We start from the raw sequence: 6,000 nt of genomic DNA, 5'->3' as shown, positions 1-6,000 counted from the left end.
GTCAGGTCCTGCTTCCTCTCTGCTTTGTAGATCTCGGGTCAAGACAAAATCTTCCTGTGGATTACAATACATCAAAGAAACCGACACCTTCATGTCGCTTCCCATCCTACACAGTGGAGTTTTACAAGCCTTTTGATTGGTAAGATCAAAGACAGCTTTTGTCTGCTCGCCGGGAACTCATTGAAACAAAGTTTTGTGATAACTTAGATACAATTATTCTGACACCTTTTACCCTATGGCTGTCTAAAATGACATCCGACAATGTACAAACGTACAAACGATAGAAAAAGTTGAAGCTAGGTCTAAAATGGTTGCCCGTCTCTCATGCTTTTGTCTGCCGAGGCTTGCCGCGCCTTGGCGGGGATGGAGACCGGAAGTCAACCTGACATGTCACGGTACCTGAGTGGAGTGGGACATTGCGGACTCAGTCGGCTCTTCGCACTTCGGCACTTGCCGATCACTCCAGCAGCACTGAGAGCCAAATTAGCCCGAGACCAGGGCTGTCAAACTGGTTTTCATGGAGAGCCACATTGCCGCTTGTAACAGCGAGCAATATGTGAATTTGCCTATGTATTTGATTATACACATTTTGTATATACAATGTAAAATAGAATATGAAGATTTTACAGTAACAACTGGCTACTCATAAGAATTTTTTTCCTGGTATTTTTTTTATTTTTTAAAAAAAAATTTCAGCGCTCTTATTTTTGTTTCCATTTCTCCTTTTTGGCAACCAGGATGCTTTTTATGCCAGCCCTGTCCTGTGTTTTTGTTCATTTAATACAGCTTACCTGCACTTCGCCTGTCTTTTCTGCATCCTGGGGTCACAACCAAAAACACCCACACCCAACTGTTACACTCTTTCCTTAATTTTTCATCACTTTTTTTTAAATTTAATTTTTTACAACATTTAAGGTCTCTCGTGCTTTTGTCCGCCCAGGTTACTCTCTCTCTCTCTCTCTCTCTCTCTCTCTCTCTCTCTCTCTCTCTCTCTCTCTCTCTCTCTCTCTCTCTCTCTCTCTCTCTCTGTATGTATATATATATATATATATGTATATATATATATATATATATATATATATATATATATATATATATATACATACATACACTCATACTGTATATATATATATATATATATATATATATATATAAATATATATATGTATATATATATATATATACGTTCGTATATATATATATATATATATATACGTTCGTATATATATATGTATATATATATATATGTATGTATATATGTATGTATATATGTATATATATATGTATGTATATATGTGTATATATATATGTATGTGTATATATATATACTGTATCGAGTATATATATATATACACATACTGTATATATATATATACATTTATATATATATATATATATACAGTATGTATATACTGTATATATATATATATATATATATATATATATATATATATATATATATATATATATATATATATATATATATATATATATACATATATATATATACAGTATGTATATACTGTGTATATATATATATATACATATATATACAGTATGTATATATACATATATATATACTGTATGGAGTATATATATACATACATACTGTATATATACTATATATATATGTATACATATATAAATGTATAGATATATATAAGTATACATATATGCGAGGCCATCGCCGCCTGCTCTTGAAGTGAATTTTATTTATATAGCGCTTTTCTCTAGTGACTCAAAGCGCTTTACATAGTGAAACCCAATATCTAAGTTACATTTAAACCAGTGTGGGTGGCACTGGGAGCAGTGTCTTGCCCAAGGACACAACGGCAGTGACTAGGATGGTGGAAGCGGGGATGAAACCTGGAACCCTCAAGTTGCTGGCACGGCCGCTCTACCAACCGAGCGGTACAGCCCTCTTCCTGCTCGACCTTGACGTGGTAGTTTGTGTGGAGTTTGCATGTCCTCTCCGTGACTGCGTGGGTTCTCTCCGGGTACTCCGGCTTCCTCCCACCTCCAAAGACATGCACCTGGAGATAGGCCCCTCCCACCTCCAAAGACATGCACCTGGGGATAGGCCCCTCCTACCTCCAAAGACATGCACCTGGGGATAGGTGGATTGGCAACACTAAATTGGCCCTAGTGTGTGAATGTGAGTGTGAATGTTGTCTGTCTATCTGTGTTGGCCCTGTGATGAGGTGGCGACTTGTCCAGGGTGTACCCCGCCTTCCGCCCGAATGCAGCTGAGATAGACTCCAGCACCCCCCGCGACCCCGAAAGGGACAATCGGTAGAAAACGGATGGATGGATGACGCAGTAAGTTGAACGATGCGGACACGCTTTGTCAGGTTCAAACCCCGATGACATCTATTAAACAGACAAGAAGCAAGGAATTAAACAGAGACAGGATTCAACTTGGCTCACGAGGAGAAACGTCTGGGCTGTACTCTTGCACAGTCTTCCACCACGCTCTGACGAAATGATTGCACGCCTCCTCTTTTATTTGGACTTTCCCTGATTACATAACAACAGCTGTTTCTAAGGGGAGAGGGGGTCGTAAACAGCTGCTGCCCTCGGTCACAAAACAGTTCAAAGAAAAGATGCCTGGGGCTTGCGTCAGGTCCTGCTTCCTCTCCGCTTTTGTAGGTCTTGGGTCAAGACAAGATCTTCCTGTGGATCACAATAGCTCAAAGAAACCGACACCTTCATGTCGCTTCCCGTCGTACACAGTGGTGTTTTACAAGCCTTTTGCTTGGTAAGATCAAAGACAGCTTCTGTCTCCTCGCCGGGAACTTATGGGAACAGAAAATTTTGTGATAACTTAGATACAATTATTCTGACACGTTTGTTACTGAATACTTTCTAACACGCCTTGGAGACTTTGAATGTGTAAGTAAGATGCAACTATAATCCTCTTAATAGTGACTGTGAATAGTTATATCGATATCGGCTGATATCATGTCACGTATCAAATGAACATTATATATCATTCATGAACCCCAAAATAGCGTTTTTTTTCCCCACTCGGAAAGGTCACCGACCTCCACCACAATAAATATTTTGACACGTTCAACGCTGAAGGGTGGAGGAAAAGCTTAAATAACTGAAATGATGTGAATATTGCTGATTTTTTCCCCCTGGCCCTGAACGCATCAATCCACAGGACGCCATCTGTGCCTGGTCTGACACAAGCTTTTTTTTTATTTGTATATATATATAAACCTTTATTTATAAATTGCAACATTACAAACAATTGAGAAATAATAATAATCAAAATAAGTACAAAAACAGTGCCAGGGGGTTGGAAACTCAATAAAGTAACTAAAAATAGAATGATATATATATATATATATATATATATATATATATATATATATATATATATATATATATATATATATACTGTAAAACTATGTTGGTTAAAAAATGAACAGCAGTGAAACATGAAAAAAACAACCTAATTTTGTGTTTGAAAAAAAAACTTGATGGTATAGTCGAGACCTTTTATTATTCCTTAATCTTCATAAGTTAATAGTTATATAATTAATTACATTAATTATTAATTAATTAATTAGTATTTAATAACAATTTTGAAACAGATTTTTTTTAACCTTTTTATGAAATATATAATTATATTGTTTTTATTATCTATAATAATAAATGTTAGTTATTAATGATTATTATAATTGTTAATTTAATATATTTAATAATTTTATAAATAGATTTTTGTATATTTTTGTATTATTTTTTTATTGTTATGAATAGGCTCGGTCAATAATTTAAACATGGACCACAAAATCATCGTTTTCACAGCTTTTTGGGTTTTAACGTAGAGTTCTAATTCTTTTTTAAAGGCACAAAAAACAGGTCGGGTATTGAGAAACTTACATTTATCAATATAAAACTTAGCTAACAGTATAATGAGGTTGCAAAGGTAAAATTCCTTTTCAAATTTATGTATTTATTTATTTTTCATAAAGTGTAACAGGCAGGAAGAGGACCCTTCCGTTCATGTTGATGCGGGATGTCGCCGCTAGATGGCGCGCTTTCCACTCTTGTCGACTCATGTTCCGTCAATGACGTCAGCGCTGAGCGATGAACACGCCCAGATTACACAGGAGCGTGAGTATGAGGTGACTAATAACAAAATGATTAAAAGGAAAGGCGTTGTGATGTTATAATGTGCTTAGGTGTGTCCAAACTGTTGTTATTATTGTCATTGACTTTTTGTAAAACCATTGAGCTCCCATTATTTTTGGCGAATGCTGATGGTACCAGTTAGGGCAGTTGTCCCCAACCACTTGGCCGCGGCCCGGTACCGGTCCGCGGACCGATTGGTACCGGGCCGCGCAAGAAATAAAAAAATAAAAATAAAATTAAAAAATATATTTTTTAATTTTTTTATTTTTTATTAAATCAACATAAAAAACACAATATATACATTATATATCAATATAGATCAATACAGTCTGCACGGATACAGTCCGTAAGCACACATCATTGTATTTCTTTATGAAAAAAATAAATAAAAAAGTCCATTTCTCTGATGATATTATTGTTGATGACTGAAGTGCTGATATCAAACCCCCCGCCCCCCTCCACATCCCACCCCCCGGATTGTAAATAATGTAAATAATTCAATGTATATACTCTGATGATTAACTTGTGTGATGACTGTATTATGCTGATAGTATATATTTGTACCATGAATTGATTAACGTGGACCCCGACTTAAACAAGTTGAAAAACTTATTGGGGTGTCACCATTTAGTGGTCAATTGTACGGAATATGTACTGTACTGTGCAATCTACTAATAAAAGTTTCAATCAATCAATCAATTCTCACGTTGTACGATTCAGTATCGATTCCCATTTTTCAAAAATCTATTTTTTTAATGTATTTTTTTATTTTTTATTAATCAATCCAACGAAACAATACACAGCAATACCATAACAATGCAATCCAATTCCAAAACCAAACCCGACCCAGCAACACTCAGAACTGCAATAAACAGAGCAATTGAGAGGAGACACAAACACGACACAGAACAAACCACAAGTAGTGAAACAAAAATGAATATGATCAACAACAGTATCAATATTAGTTACAATTTCAACATGGCAGTGATTAAAAATCCCTCATTGACATTATCATTAGACATTTATAAAAAAGAACAATAGTGTCACAGTGGCTTACACTTGCATCGCATCTCATAAGCTTGACAACACACTGTGTCCAATATTTTCACAAAGATAAAATAAGTCATATTTTTGGTTCATTTAATAGTTAAAACAAATGTACATTATTGCAATCAGTTGATAAAACATTGTCCTTTACAATTATTAAAGCTTTTTACAAAAATCTACTACTCTGCTTGCATGTCAGCAGACTGGGGTAGATCCTGCTGAAATCTATGTATTGAATGAATAGAGAATCCTTTTGAATCGGGAAAATATCGTTTTTGAATCGAGAATCGTGTTGAATTGTAAAAAAAAAAATCGATTTATAATCGAATCGTGACCCCAAGAATCGATATTGAATCGAATCGTGGGACACCCCAAAGATTTGCAGCCCTAATGTCAATAATTCATAATAACATCGATTGTAATTCATTGTTATTTCTTTTAACAATAAATGTAAAAAAAAAATCTTATTAAATGTCTCAGGGATAAAAAAAAAAGTGTTAAAAACAAGTCAGATATCAAATTATAATAATTGTACTTCCAAAGCTTAAATCTCCAGATCAAGATCAGATTTATCTGCTGCCATAAAGTTTTGTATTTAAAAAAATATATATATATGCAAACCTTGTTTTTTTTTTTTTTTTAGCAAAAAAAAAAAATGCAATAATTCATAACAACATTGATTTTGGATTATTATCATTTTTCAAATAATGACAGTTTAAAAGAAGGTCTCAGTGATCTCAAAGGTCCCCCATACATAAAAGTGTTACAAATAAGTCACATATGAATATATATTATTTTTGCTTTCAACGT

Source organism: Entelurus aequoreus, linkage group LG05 (genome assembly GCF_033978785.1).
Source record: "Entelurus aequoreus isolate RoL-2023_Sb linkage group LG05, RoL_Eaeq_v1.1, whole genome shotgun sequence".
NCBI lineage: Eukaryota > Metazoa > Chordata > Actinopteri > Syngnathiformes > Syngnathidae > Entelurus > Entelurus aequoreus.
Note: the sequence above shows the minus strand (reverse complement) of the source record.